This window comes from Macrosteles quadrilineatus, unplaced genomic scaffold (genome assembly GCF_028750875.1).
Source record: "Macrosteles quadrilineatus isolate MER2022 unplaced genomic scaffold, UCM_ALF_1.0 Scaffold_3__2_contigs__length_128488019, whole genome shotgun sequence".
In the NCBI taxonomy this organism is placed as follows: Eukaryota; Metazoa; Arthropoda; class Insecta; order Hemiptera; family Cicadellidae; genus Macrosteles; species Macrosteles quadrilineatus.
The window spans coordinates 10,461,632-10,478,588 of record NW_026542596.1 but is presented as its reverse complement, the minus strand read 5'-3'; the positions used below and the strand labels follow the sequence as shown (position 1 = coordinate 10,478,588).

Here is a 16,957-nt window from a genome sequence, read left to right as displayed (position 1 = left end):
ACTATTATTTGATTTTTAATTCAACATAGCTAATTTGAACCAAACCGCAACAAAAGGCTGTGATGCACAATAAGAACTGTTACAGTAGGATTGTTTAAAATTAAGTTTATGTTTTTAATATATAAATAATGTTTTGATATTGTGCGGATATTCGAAAATTTACTTTTTTATTGTTTAGGTGTAGTGGTAGAACATTATTGCTATGGTATATGTGTTATACTATAGCTTCCGTAAATTAAAAGAATCAAATTTTATCAAACCGTGTCCTCTTCCAATGCAAACACAAAGCATGAGTATAACTGCAATAAGCATTTTATACTTATACGCAAACCCCGTACGAAGGACGGGTATTCTGCTAGTAAACAATATAGGAAACAGTTTATGATTCAATTGCTTAGTATAGGCTACTTATAGTGATAGTAATCTGATTAAAGTACAGTAGGTAAATGATTGTCTCTAAAAAAAACATCTACAATCAGCCAACTTAATTTATTGCCAATTTGTAGTTTTATTCACTTAATAACTATTGTTTCAAACAAAGATATCATTTTTGAAAAGTAATTTATTCGTTTACGGTTTACACAGTGGTGGTCTCAGGGGGGGGGGGTTGGAGAGATACACCCCCCCCCCCCCCCGAAATATTTTATATTTTAATACCTAACATAAATACTATTACCTTGAGCATATTTAGAGCTATAATACGTATAAAAATACGTTTTTAGGTTTTAAATTCCACATTTTTTCCGGGAGGGAACCCCCGGACCCCCTTTTTTCTGGGAGATATTCCATACCCCGACCCCCGGTCGTCATTCCCTCCGAAATTAAATCCTGGGACCGCTACTGCGTTTATACAATTAATTTTATTCGTTTGGCCTCGGAAACCAGTTATGATCATTGTAAAACGTACGGACGACCCATTGTATAACCCATTCCCCTATTTAATTTTAAGACTATTGACTAGGCCTATACTATTTCCTCTTATGTCTTGCAACACAAAGTTGAGCCAAGTTTTCCGACATGCCATTCATTGATAAGACCAGTTAACTAGTTTACGACGCCACGTGTATTTACTACAGCAACTACCTTGGTATTAGTAGTACGTTTTCTGTGATTACGGCGGGAGGAAGGGAATTCTGCCTTCTTGGTGTAGGACACATCATGGACTCATTTGAAACAATGCATTGGAGATTTTCAAATATATGCGGTATAATATTTTATTTTGCTTTAAATTGATCAAAATCAGAATTCAAGGAAAATTTCTTCAATGACACGATGCTGTATTATAATAATTTACATAATTTAACCAAGATAACTAAAATTCACAATATTTAATCCCCAAACCAAAACATATAATTAAAAATACCATTGTAATACAGGGTGAGGCAATGAGAACTCTACAATTTGTTTTACCTGTCACGTGTTAATTGTTGCAACAATGAATGATCAGCTGTGCTTAAAACATCAATTAAACTATGCCATTTTAGTAAATATTATGCCTGAGGCTATTAACACTGAGATTTTGATGTGGAAACCTATTTATAAAATAGTGGTTCTTGAGCAAAAACCCAGAGATGGTTTGGACCGTATTCCATCCTTGGTCAACATGGCGCTGTTCCAGATTGGAAAACAATGTTGAACTGGGTAAAATTATTTAGGATAATCGCTTAAACAAAAAAAATAATCGGTGGGTGCCGCAAAACTCTTTGTACACCAGCAAATGTTAAAAGAATATGAGTCCAAGTAACTCAAAGTCCGAAGAGATTTGCCAGGAAGCTTTTGTTGTTGAAAGCTTTACGTTGGCTAATTTTTTGGGAGGGGGGGGGGGTTGTTCTAATAAGCTACTTGACGTTCTAGGTTTTTCAAAGTCACCCCACAGATCTGCTTGAAACGGAGCTAAGAATGGTCCAAAAACTAAAGTGATTCCAGAAGAAGTGCTGGAAGAGTATTTGATGGAGTTTCAAGTGGATAAAAAGGAATGTTAAGTAGGACAATGAGTCACTTGTAGGATTTTGTTCTCAAGAAATGGAAAAATGACTTTGTTAAGTTAAAATGGCAAAAGATAAGCTGATGTGTTTTGGTGTGCTATTTATATCCATAGGGTAAATATTATTGAGTTTGTACTGTTTATAAATTGGGGTGCTTTCATTGCCCCACCCTGTATTATATATCTAGTTGGTAAAACGAGTGTTAAATATAACCTTGACTTATATTTCCACTTTTGGAAGCATAAAAAGGCGATTGGCTATAAAAAATGTTGATAGATGAAAGATTTTTATTGGACAATTCATGATCACGCCCAACAAATGAACCCTCCTAATTACAATAATCACTTGGGTTGTGCATTGTCCTGAGTAAGTTGTGACTGGATCATTCTATAGTAGCAATATATCTTTGTTTATAATCAAGCTTATTACTGCAGAGTCAATATCTTGAGCAGGGTCCCTGTTGTGTATGACTAAATATTCAGGACACAGAGTAAATAAAGTTACGACAGGGTTCGATCCTCTATGTTAATACATTGGAAACACACCTCGATGTATAAGTTACATAACCTAATGAAAAATGTATGCTTCTGTCTGGCTCTGGCATATGTAGAGTACGTTTCGACGTTTACATATATCTTATCACCAATTTCAAACCATGCCAACCAAATAAAGTAATGTATCTATGAAATATCACTTGTACTCTGCCAATATAACCTAATAGTAGAGAGCACAGGAACACACTTTGAAATTAACCCAATGAGAGAAAACAATTTTAGTGGTATTGGTCATGAACAGATTTAAGATTTGGTGAAAAGAGTGAGGAGCTTACTTCAAGTATATACACGTTTCTGTCAGTGCAATAGTAATTTTTATTTAAATCCCCTCATGAAAAACTTGGGAAATTCAAAATGGCCTTCGTACCTTTTACTACCACAATCAACTTACCAGCTGTAAATAACTTCTGCTATCACATGGTTTACAATGTAAACCGATCAGCTGATTAGCGAATGCACGATAAACAGCTGGTCTTGTACTTGAGGCACTGCCACCGCGATAACGACTGACCATGGTGCTCATGTAGGTTCGAGATATTTAATTGATCTTGATTAGGCAACGAGGTGAGTTCAATTTTTAATAGAGGCAGAGGTCACTTGAAGTACATACGCACAATACAGGTTTGCAGTTCACATTTGGGTTTGAAATTGTAGTAAGGTCAAAAGAAACTACCTAAATGATGAAGTAAATAGATTTATTTTAAATTTAATTTAAGGAAGTGTTGAAAATAGCTCTGCAATAGTACAATGCATGTCAGATTAATAATTTATTTGTTAAAAATTACGATAAAATCTATGTAATAAAACTATTCCAGAGTCAATTATAAAGGGTTAGAAAATAGAGAAATTCCATGGGAGTTTTTTATATAGCAAAATGACTGAAATATTCTCACAGACCTTTGCTTCAGTTGCATTTCAGATTCTTGTGTGAGTTATTGAGCATCTGAATTTTTTACTGTGTTTTGAGATTTGTGCATGTAAATTGCACATTGCTATGGGCAAATAGGAATTGGTCATAAAACTAAAGAACATTACCGGGAAATACGTGCCATTACCACATTAAAATTACAGTCATAACTACATTTAATTTGCTAAACACTACGTTCTTATCGTTTCCATGTGCTATATCAACATAATATTATGGTGTATACTGTGTCCTTAACTTTGTGTATGTATAACTTTTTGTTGGGGGTTAAACTTTAAGTGTGCACTCTTGCCCAGGGTTGCCACCTTTGGTTAGGGAAAAATCGGGACATGGCCTCCCTCCCCCCGGATTATCATAGGCTTAAATACGGGCAGAAGGAACTGAAATCGGGACTGTCCCGGCAGAATCGGGACGGGTGGCAACCCTGCTCTTGCCCCAAGCTCCTTATGTGCTTGGAAAAAGTACTTTCATACATATAATTTGATGAGAAAGGTTTGAATTTTGTAACGGATTTAGTGAAAAAGGTAATAAGCCGTTTCCAGAATTTTTGTCACCCTGTATATAATACATGAAGGCGATTTCTACGAAACACTACTCATCCGCTAATTGAGCGGAGCGAAGCGAAGCGAGCGAAGCTCTTATACTACACTCCTGCTTTTGTTTTACAAATACTCCTCCTGAACGACTGAAGCGATCTGCACCAAATTTAGCACAATCATAGTATTCAACCATGGGAAGGTATAAATCTGAAATGGTACAAATCGGACCACAGGGGTTTTCTCTACGTTAATTTAAATTTTTGGAAATTTAACATGGGCCTTATGGGTTAATTGGTTGCCATGACATTATTTGCGAGATAACAATAAAAAGGTAAACAAGAGTCACAACATGTGTTAGTCAAGGAATCATCTAAATAGCACATTAGAAATACCGTACAGAGAAAAAGGGAATATCAATCATATTAATATCATTGAGCATAATTTCCTACAAAATGAATAAGCAATAATATTATGGTCGCCGGAATAAAGCCGATGCACCATTGATTTGTATTTGAGTTTGGATACTGCAAGTAAAATATTCGTTTAGGAGAACCCAAGGTATCATTGACTTGGATACTGCAAGTAGATTTCTCATTTATGTGAATCAAATGAAGCATTGCTTTGGACATTCCATTTAAGTGAACCAGGCGTACCATTGACTTTGGATACTGCAAATAGGCATTTTATTTCAGCGAACCAAATATATCATTGATATTGAATACTGCAAGTAGACATTAAAGATAACCAGATGAAACATTGACTTTGGTTCCTGCAAGTATACAATTCATTTACGTGAACCAGACTTATAATTGACTTTGAATAGGTACTTCCAATAGACATTCCATTTTTGTGAAGCAGATACAACATTGACATTAGATACTGCAAGTTTTTAATCTCATTTACGAGAAACAGATGTAGTATTGACTTTAGAAAAGTATTGGATTAATACGCTAGCTCCGCTCAATATTGCAAGCAGACAACTGCATTGTATACCTAGTAGTGAGAGGATTTTTACAAAAGATGTGTCAAAATTAAATATTTTTGTGTAGACGTCCCCTTGCACCAATTCCTGAAATAAAAGTCCTCGGGCTTTACCCCACAGGCCATCAAAATCCCAATGTATTTCTTATGAAGAAGACATTTTGTTTACTTAAACAGACGAACATTATGTATTAGTTGCATACTAAACCAGCTGTTCATAGTAAACAGATGATACACACAAGAGCGTTCGTTTTCAGAATTAGTCCCTTTTCAGTTTCGACAACTGGAGTGGAGTGATTGATTACATTATGAGTTGACTCTTAAGTCATCGTAAATTATGACTGTTATTCGTTTTGAAATAACTCCCGTAATACTTTGAAATTTTTCGAGCAACAGGTGCACTAATCTGTCGATGACTCACGTCAACTACATTCATTTTTATGTAAAAACTGGCAAGAACATAGGAATGGAATATCTAAAAGGTTTAACAGCTTTAAAAATAATTTTTTTATGAGAGGCCTTTTGCGCTAATTATAACTTTTTTTGTTATTTATTTACGCCATTTTATATCTTACTCAACAGAATTATGTCACTTCTAAACAGATTGTAAATATTTGATTTTGAACCAAAATCATATACAACCATAAAAATATTATTTCAACACAAATTACTCTAGAGTCTAGAATGCTTTTTCGGACCACTATCCCTTTTTCCATCCAAATATTTAAAACCCCAATCAACAAACTATCAGTTTAAGTTGTTAACAAAGTTGTTTATCTACCAACTTGTTTAACAGATAAGTGATGTTGACAACGCAGTCCTCAGTATCACAAAAACAGCACAAAAAATCTCTAAAGGAACCTACAAAACAATAAACAAAGATAACTCTGATTTCTAAGTGTACACGATAATAGTACTGTGTACTGAATGCTAAACCAACAATAAAGCTCAAAACTGGGTCCAAAGATCGGTTTAAAAAAGGCAGTGAGTGACAAAAATAAACATAACAACGTCAACTACAAATCTTTGGCTTGAGTTGCCACCAATTTAACTATTTGCCATATTGAACAACATTTTGTTCTTGTTTTCGAGAAATTCAAGTATTATACTGGATTAGATTGGTTATATAAATACAACGGGTGAAAGAATTTGAACAAAATATTTTTTCAAAATCTTATCTCTAGAACTGGAAACAACCCAATACATAGGTCAAGTCTGATCTCCAGCGATTTAGTGTATTCAAGAAAACCACAGTTTTAGAAGTCCAGGCTTCCACCAGGCCAATTTTAAGAACGAAGTGTTCTGTTCATATATATATATGACGCCATATTTTTTTCATATTCATCGTTGGCTTATGGAACACGTATGAACATGAGTAATTAGACCTTCTCAATTGTTTGTCCTTTTACCTACGAAAGTTTTTTAAAGTCTCTGTTTCAGTACAGTTCTTAGAATTGAAAAGTATCTCATAACAGCATTGTTTAATTTCATAACAGCATAGTTTTTCTCATAACAACACGGGTAACGGACCAATGAGGTTCAAGGATTGAGAGAGGAGAAGCAACATTGTAATGACTCGAAATTCAACTAATCAGCTGTTCTGGCCAATTTAATTGTTGATTGGTGCAATTAGTATTGCATACAATGTTGCGTTGCATAACTGTCAGTGGCAATTAGAGGTTATAAACAAAAACATAACCTCTCTTAGAAATTATGAGTAGTGATTTTTTGTAATTAAAACACCGTCGTAGGTAAAGTAGTATACGCAACTCGCGTAAATAGTGTTAACGACACTCGTAGAAGTTTTTAGGGCACTCGCCAAGGCTCGTACCTTAAATTTTCTACTCGTGTCGTTAACACTATCTTTACGCAATCGTTGCGTAAACTACTTTTAGTACGTACATTGCAAGTAGGCTTCTCATCCCTAATCTAAAGCCTTTTTTTGATGTGCGTGCCATGTCTGTTCATGTTTTAAGTGCTCTTAGCTATAGAGTACTTGAACACTCTATTAAAACCAATCGGCTACGAATCGCAAAGGACTTTCTATACGACCATTGTCAAAGCATTGTTCGATATTATTCTAATTACGTTCGACAAATGTTATTCAACGCCCTTTGTCAAGCCATTACACAATCGACTCTTCTGGCTTCATTGGTGTTTACTTTACATTGCGACTAGCAGTGAATTGACTTGGCTAACCCTTCATTGACTTTGGACATCGAAAATGAGACTTTTCATCCTATTGCAAAATGTACAGTATGCTTCGACGAGTGTTTCATCTTTGAGATCACTGATTCTAACAGAATGTTTCGCTTTCATTTTAGGGTAAAATCTATTGCGTGTCATTCACTATTTGGTTATATCAGAGAACAAACAAGGTTATCGAACACACATAATTCTACTTGGTTAACATAGTTTCAATCGTGGTAACTTAAACACAAAATAAATAGTGGCGTGTTAAAAGTCAAAACACACTATAAATATACCTGGTGAAAATATACCTATATATTATTTTTAACTGATCCTTAAGTAATCTATCAGGAATTATTTTTTATTACTATTGTATCTATAAGTATAATAAAAGAGGATGTTTGTATATATATATATTTGGCAGTGATAAACTCAGACACCGCTGAACCGACCGACACGAAACTAGGTACATACGTGTAGAATTTCATGGAATAGGTTTATACACCATCAATTTCGTGATCCGTCCAATCGGCTCCACCCCAGTGGCTCTGGAGTTTCCCATGTTAACCTTATGAGAAATGGAATTAATGAATCTTAACAGCTGTTTCAATTAAACAAGTTGGTTCTGTTCTATGATGTTCAATAGCATTAAATTTACAAGGATAACCAACAGGGTGCAGCACTATTATTTCTTTTACATTTATGACAACAGCTAATTTGCAACCAAAAGGTGAGTGAGCATAGCGAACGAGCTCCAACCTAAAGGTGAGTGAGCGTAGCGAACGAACTTCAACCAGGACGTGATTGAGCCATGCGAACGAGATCATCTTGAAAATTAAGAAGTTAATCAAAGGCAAGACAACGTCTGCCGGGTTCAGCTAGTATTATATAGTGTCTATTAGTAATAAAACCTATAGCTATTAATCTAGACATTGGCGTACATTCTATGTTACCATACTGTTTTTCTAGAGAACTGTTAGAGGTTGGTATATTATTTTACGAAAAAAGATGACAATAAATTCAATTCTTACACTGTGAATCAGCACGGTTGCTGTTTATATATTTTGTTTATTTATAAGTAAGACAACAAATTCTATAGAAAGATTATGGAATAAAAAATGTAGGAGAAAGTTTTAGGAAACAAATCAATGTTTGACATACTGCCACTTATATAGTAACTAGTAAAGGTATTAGTATTAGCATTGACTATACCGTAAAACAGTAACTAAAGGGATTTACGTTGAAGAAGGGATAGTTAGTTTTATCAGTCTTCTATTGGTAGCCCTGACAGCAAGGATGTTCCGGTGACGCACGCAACTGCTATGACGTCATCTTCGGTAATGTTTCACTTGCCTTATGACCTGACCTACCTGACTACGTAAATAATGTGTATAAATGCTGGATTGTTGAAACCCTATAGATTGAAACCGTGACTAGTAATGTTATGACTGTTTCTCTTAGATTGCTTGTATACAGTATACATATTATCAATGTGGCCAGCATTTGTAATAATGATGATTGTGCTATGTTTGAAAAACGATAACGATTTATTTTGTGGTGTAAATCGGTTTTAGCGAATTTCCCTACAGGGCCTAATGGCCGCCTCATATTCCAGCTCCCAAAATGTCATACAAATTATTTTTCTCTCTCAATGAAGGGGGAGCCACTTAACGCTCAACATGGGACATTGACATACCCAACCCACGTAGCAAATAATCAGTCAATTTTTTGTGACAATGACACACTCATTATGTGTATTTTAAGTAAAATACGAATCTTCAAGTAAAGTGATTATAGAAAGCTGTGAGATGCCTCGAGTTGTTACTTTCAGGATAGTTTATTAAAAGCACGATGGTCAAGGGCTACTTGATATAGTTCCGAACTATAGAAAAGCTTCAGATTTGTTTCAATATCAAACCAGTAATATCCTGATTAAAAGGCAAACTCAGCTACCCAGATATCATAGAAGAAAATTCAAACTAGTCTGAAAAAGAAAAACACAATTCACATTTTAAGAGGTCAAAGTTGAAGCCAGATTAATAACTTACCTCAGTTATTGCAGATTTCAGGATGTTAGATTGCTTTTAGTTTCCCGTTCAAGTTTCTCTCTCAGAAAATGAAGTAAAATGTGAGTATTTACTCTGAGGTAAAAAGTTATATAGTGAATTGGACATAATACAATTATATTTGGGTTGCAATGGAGAAGAACTGTTTTACTAACGTACGAGAGCTCGTCCCGTGGTCAAAAACTTACAAAATCACAGACAATATAATACTCTAATGTTCATTCTGTTTATTATGTCTAAGGTTTATTCCATTGTCTGTGCCAAAAGTATGTATTGTCCAAACTTATCTAATTTAACCCCACGCTGTAAATAAAACATGCGATTAGAATTTCTTCCGTCTAACCTTTTGGTACAACGCGCGTGTAAATCAGCCCAGTAATATGATCAGGCTAGTTGTCATAAATTTTCCAAAAGCTTTTTAATATATAAGATTCACTAAAGGAATCTTTTCAGGCACATGGGAAACATTTCATTTAACACTACCTGCATGTAAATCTGTCCAATAGATCTCCAGATCTCACTCTTATTAGAATTACAATTTTACCCCATGTTAAATTGTCAATAGATTTTATAATTTCTGTTTTTATAACAATTTAGTCAAGTAATATCTGCAATCGAAGCAAAATGGAAAAACATAGAGACAATTACATTTGGTACCAAACGCGTGCAATTCGGTCCAGTAGTATGGTCAGGCTAGCTGTCGTAAGCTTTAAAATGTTGTCCCATGTTAAATCTCCATAAGAAAAGTCTCCATAAGTATTTTTATATAATAACTTCCTAGAGGTCGCCCCGTGGTTGAAAACCCAACCAAAACTATTTAATGTACAGACTTCTCTATTTTCCCAACACACTAAATAAAACATGTGATTGGAATATCTTCCATTTGTTTTGATTTTCTGTTTATATTTTGTTGTTATTTCTTCATCACCATGGCAACCCATAAGACCCATGTTATTTTTTAAAGATTTCAAATTCATTTTCCGTGCTTATTTGTGAGCCTAATTAAATTTATAAAGGGATTTTGCACATCTACACGTAACTAACTATCTTTGATTGGGTACCAACCACGTGTAATGGTCCAGTGGTATGGTCAGGCTAGCTGTCATAGTTTTGCAAAAGTTTTTTAGTATATAAGATTCAGTTGAGTCAAATTGTATTCTGCTAAGTCAAGATTTATTTTCTCTGACCTCTTTAGTAGGTGAATGCCACTATTGTATAAATTACAGTTGGAGTATTTTTTCCTTTGTTAAAGTAATTGTTTTGTTGAGCCAAATCGTCTTATTTTGCCAAGACAAAATTGATTTTCGCTTGCCAAACTATTCGCATGTTATTTAGAACTCCTATGAATATGACGTTCTTACCTCATAATACCTCATAAGTTCATAGTTTTCCACTACCATCCTACCCACGTACAAATATTTGTTGCATTTAGTGGAAAATAATCGTTAATGTAGAGTAAGTCATTGTCTCAATAATCATCCGATCGCTTTTATAGATGGGCCCCTGACCAGCGGCGGCGGCGCACAGTACTGTATCATCAAATAGCTAAAACACAGACAGTATACGCCCACAGATCTGTAGTCTATGTGGACGGGCAAATGCAAGGTTAAAAGAGGTCACCAACCTCTTAAAAAAATGAAAAAAAGTATAATACTGTAATACCGGAGTCTGTGTCTAAACGCTGTGATTATTTAGAAACATTGATGGTTTAGAAATACCTGAATGTTTAGAGCGAGTACCGTGGAGGGTAGTGGCTGTGGACGTATTTTTGATCTGAGTGTGGGGTCTTTGTAGTATTTGCCTTTTTGTTGTTTTTTAGATTTAACTGAAAGCATAAACAGAATATATAAAGGCATATTATTTTTTAAATATTTTTCATTTATTTCTTGTGTATCTTTCTCTTTTTTAAAACAAAATTACAATTTTCTCCCCTAATTATATTTTGTGATACAATATATTTCAGATTTTTAATATAAATCTGCTATGCACAGTAGTTAGAGCTTTCTATGGGTAAATTATTTGTTCCTGAAGAAGGCTAATGCCGAAATATAGAACTTTTTAAAAAGTGTGTGATAAGTTTATTTTGGATATAGGTCTATTTATTAATTTACAAAATTCCTTTGGTTCGAGTGCCGGTTCGAATGGTATATTATGCTTTAACTTTATATTATTTGATAACACATTATTAGGGGCATTAACAAACATTATAGGAGAAAACACACAAAATAATAGAGAAATTAATGTTAATGATGAATGAATGACATGTAATATTACAAATCACTGTTTTACTGTGAGGATGATGGACTCCATCCTCAACCTAGGTATAATATTACAACAGGAATAAATAACAGTAGCAATAGGAGAAAGGTCGAATGACATTATGTCGTACAATGTTGGCAAGGGCATAAAATGTCCTGACTAAGGATACGAGGCTCCGCCAGTCACGAGGGCTCGAGGACATGTCAAGGTCATTGCTGATATCAATTCACCTTGATATAATGATAAGCTGACAACTTGGTTCAACATATTTGGGTTTACCCTCAAATCATATCAGTACAGCATCATAAGCTAAATATTCTTTGTTATCCACGTCTAGTAGATTATTTTAGATGAAAAATTCACGTATTGAGGGGGAGGGTTGTTCGAAATAGGGTGTATTAGGTTCATTATTTGTTGGCCAAGGTCTACTAGAAGAATAAACGTAACAGCAGATAGAAAATGATTTACTTTTAATTTCAACGTGACCAATGGTGATTTTTTAGAATGTGAAATAGAAATGTATTTGGGTTATACCATTGACTATAAGAATATTGTCATTAGTTGGTGACCATCTCAACAGATTGCACCACGTTTTTTTGGCTTCAAAATTTTACATTACATTGGAAGTATATTCGGTGTATAGTCAATGGTTATACAAAACTGGGCCCAACTAGAAACAGCTGATATTTGCTCGCAAGGAATTGGTCATCTAATTACATTCTAAAGTCACCTTGCATTCGTGTTCAGCTTAATAAACGTGCCCAAGAGTGCTTCGCTGTCTAAAGAACCGATTGATGAATCTGAAACTGGTCTAGATTTGTGTGAAATAGGAATGTAGAGGAAACGGTTTAAATAGACCAAAGATGCATACAGAATAGTTACAAATGTAACTGTTGTTTAATCTAATTTGTATTGTTCAATCAATATTAAGCCAATTGACAATTAATTATAAACACGCTTGCTTTATTTTAGTACCAAGGTCCTGGAGCCGATGAAGGTTAAAAGTTCCCCGAACAGCTGACTAATGATATTTACATCTAAACATCAGCTGTGAGCTGATCATTATGTTCCACATCAATCAACAACTGCGATGCGCAAAACAACTTGTTGTACTATAACTTTACCACTTTACATTTGCGATTTTCATACTACCTTTATACTACATTTCATCACTAGGACCTACAGTGATGTTTTCAGACACAAGTTTCCGTATTGGCACGTGCAATGAACCATATTTTTGCCATGCAGCACCGTTCTCTAATCAAATTAACTGATAAAATGGAATTTCCACAAGGCCCGAAGAAGAATTTCGTCACTTTTCATAGTTTTGTTCGAAGCTATAATTTTGAGTATTTTGTTTAAAAGCATCATGCTATCTTGGATGACAGAAAATCTGCTGCGCAAAACTTTGAATATCATAAATAAAAACTAGAAGTACAGGCTAATAAATAAAGATTTTGAATCTGGGTTGATTACTGACTTTTGTTATTACAGTAACACTTATCTTGCGTTATTGTGAATTAATACAAATATTGATACTTACACATGCAAAAAAAGAATTTCTATCATAAGACCACCAACATAGCTTACTTCCCATGAAATGGAAATTAAAAAAGTTAAAATATGAATTCAAGGTAATTTCACAAAAAGTGATAATAGTACGTTATCTTGTAACGGTATAGAGAACAGAACTTACTTAACAATACAATCAAAGACAAGTTTATTAAGAAGATGAAACACCCTAATCAGCAGGTTTGTTTTCGTAGGATAATCAGAAAATAAAACTAACTGTTGATTTTCTTTGTGTGTTTTGAAAGAAGAGAGATGGAAAGGATGATTGCTAGTCCGGAAAAACCTCCGGTTACTTCATTACATCTCTGATTGAGGTATCTTTTTGTTTCGGAATTTTTTCTTGAAACTGAAGCTGTCAAGCGGAAAATATTCTAGATTTATTTCCTAACACATTTGTTGATAGGTTTTAAATCACAATCAAATAATTTTAATGAGTGAATTCGTTTCCAAGAATTTCTCAAAGAGATTTTTTTTGTTACAGAATAATCTACTATTTTTGAAACTTATTCAGGGTGTAACTAGTAAATGAATAAGCTTCATTAATTGTTGAACCCAATGATAAATTTTTTTAGCATTTTATCCTACATAACATCATACATTTTGAGATAAAAATTAATAGATAGTTTAGGCTAAATTGTACCGGGGAGTTATTACAGTAATAGTTTTAGGCATGTTTTGTTTTACTTCGTTACGAGTACTAATTTGAAATACAAAAATAACTCTATGTGAATATGTAAAGCAAATAAAATTAAATTATGTATTCAACAAAGATTTACCTTAGATATTAAAAGACAACCTATGAAGTTTTGAGATAATTTTAAAGACTGTTGTTAAGCTAACTTGTTTCTTATTGTTGCGCCTATCACCCATATTGTCAATACAAACAGTTTTTCTTTCTTTTTATTTCCTACTAGCTAATAATGATATATGATTATAAACGGATCAAGGAATACTTTTAACCAAACATGCCCCTTTTCACAAATCTATTTTTTTTTGAGTTTTGTTTATCTTGGTTCTGGTACGTTCAATGAAGGGTCGAATACACCACGAATTACGACGCAACTTTCAACTTTCTCCCATTTACTTCAACAATATATGATCTGTTTTCCAGCACATCTTACAAACAAACAGCTTTTATAATTCAATTAAAACTACTGGCATAGAACCAAGCAGGAGTAAATACAGTACTCCAATCATCATTTCAAAGGCAAGACACTTACAGTACTTGAAATCTTAGTTGCATAATTTGTCAAAAAAGTAGTTCAGTTTGTGTCCAAGATTTTAACAGCAAAATATATAATGAAATATTTTCAGCAAAATAACACATGAATTAAGTAGTATCCAAACTTCCTTTATGGACACCATTTAGTATAACTACCGTCGTCATCAAAATCTAGCCACTTTCAACATTTAATTTTTGTCCAAAACCTCTTTATAACATTTGGTCAAAAACAATAGTGTATATATTTTGTCCACCAAAGCTTTCTTGTTCAAATTTCGTGGAATATCGTATATTTACACCTCTCTTTCATTGGAATTTTTTAACCCAAACACACTACTCTATATCAACTAACAAAAGTCATCAAGCCATGCCCTTGGTAAATCCTTTGTAAATTAATACTTTAATACTTTTCAATGAAATGGCGACCATACAAAGTAGGTATTTTAAGCCAAACATGAATGGAGATGAGTGTAGGATGAGTGGCGCGATCTTGTAGTCTTGTTAGTGACTAAGGCCGACATATTCCTTAGACACAGCTGTTAATAGCCCATACAGCTGATGGCAACTAAGGGACCTACAGTTTATAGTGGAATCCGAACCACATTTTTACCTTAGTATTAACGAATTGGTCTAATTATCAGGATAGTACTGCGGATAGTCGTTGTACTCACTAGTGCGGACGTTAATCCACACCAGGGAGTATCGCATCCACAGTGCATGCCTATAAATATCCACAATTCGTGACCTCCTTAGTAGTTGGATTACAGGACGTCGCCACCGTCCCAGTCTTTGTAAAATTTTGCTAGCTGAGTAATTGTAGTACTTTAATACTTTTACTTTACTACTTTTCATTAAAATGGTGACCATACAAAGTAGGTATTTAAGCCAAGTATGAATGGAGATGAGTGTAGGATGAGTAGTTGGCTATAAGGACATTTATCATTCCAAGGCTATTTATCATGTTAATCAGGAATGTTCTTGACTCGATCTTGAGTAAAGTCAGTAGCTTTTTGATGATTTAAAATTAGACCAGACTGGCCTTAATCTTAGGACTGATTAAACAAAGATCTTCGTTGTGTTCAAGGGATGTCAGGGGTAAATATCCTCACCATGTTAAGTTTACAGTCCTTTGAGGTACCTACATTTTCTCAATAACTAGAAGAGGTAATTGGATAAAACTGTTTGAGTTTTTTCTCTATAAACAAATCTTTCATGACTTAAAAATGTTTCACATATTTTTTTTATTTTTCACAAAATACCTTAAATTTCAAGAATGTACGAGTATTTACAGCTAGTAAATATGTTAAAGATGTACCCATGATCATTTTCTATGGACTGAAGCCGTATTTATAAGAAAACAAAGGCAAAACAGAACTAAAATATATGATATATGCTACATAGGGCTATAGTTTGAGATATGTTAATTTTGTGGGAAAACCTAGTTTTCATTCAAAATTTCTGTCTACGTTGAACCACACGCTGATGAGTGACACACGCTGATGATTGACACACGCTGATGATTGACACACGCTGATGATTGACACACGCTGATGATTGACACACGCTGATGATTGACACACGCTGATGATTGACACACGCTGATGATTGACACACGCTGATGAGTGACACACGTAGGTATTTTCTAACGTGAAATAAATCAATCACAAAGAAGACCGTAACTATAGTAAACATTAAACGAAACTAGGATCTTAAAACGTCAGAAATTCATTATGTTTTCTTCTAAATGTTCGTAGAAAAAACAAATACGAAAATAATTGCTTTTTTTTCAAAATTGACCTCTGCCTAAAAAGGAATAAAGGGATTATAACATACCCAACCTTTGAGCTATGATATTTCAGTCAACAATACGTCTTAAGACAACAAACCAAAATGCGCTCCAGAATAGCCGAGAGTAAATATTAAACCAAGACTTGGCAGGGGACTTGGCTCTATTAATAAACTTGTCCTAAACCTACTATTGTTGCGCATCAAGTAACCTACTCACTACTCACCTATCTCAGTCGCTGTGGTACTCACTAAATCACTATATCACTGTCCTTGTCTCACTCACTGTTCACACACTGATAATCACTATAAATCACTGGCGAAGAACGTCTGGAATTTCCGGAGGTTGTTTTTGCCGGAAGAATTATGATGTGCTCTCTGAAACATCAAGCGAGATTGGGTTAGTTAAGTTTTAGGAAGTTGTTTTGGCTGTGGAACAAGTCAAAACATGTTTTACCTTAGATTCCATACCAACCAATTACTATTAGGACATATCTGGCGTATTAATTACTCCAATATGAAACAGGATGAGTGTAGAAAGGAGCGAGACTATTATCAATTACTAAGCCCAAACTGTTTCTTTAGACAGGATCATTTATTAACAGCAAGCTCTTGTGTTTAGTATTAAACCATTACACCATTCCCCCAACTATTAAACCATTAAACCATTTACCTACGACCGTTTTTTAAAGTAGCCGTTTCAGTACAGTTCCTTAGAATTGAAAAGTATCTCATAACAGCATTGTTTACTTTCATAACAGCATAGTTTTACTCATAACAACACGGGTAACGGACCAATGAGGTTCAAGGATTGAGAGAGGAGAAGCAAAATTTGTAATGATTCGAAATTCAACTAATCAGCTGTTCAGGCCAATTTAA

The 16,957-nt window shown here is 34.3% G+C and overlaps 1 protein-coding gene across 1 annotated transcript in view; it reads right to left on the bottom strand.

The window, feature by feature from the left end:
• The window catches only part of LOC128990335 (PRL-1 phosphatase), a 51,708-nt gene extending 35,252 nt beyond the window's left edge, over positions 1 to 16,456 (bottom strand). Inside the window, exon 1 of the mRNA XM_054412674.1 lies at positions 16,306 to 16,456. The gene's annotated coding sequence lies outside the window, so the exon portion shown is untranslated. The remainder of the gene's footprint in view (positions 1 to 16,305) is intronic.
• Between the last annotated feature and the right edge of the window lie 501 nt (positions 16,457 to 16,957).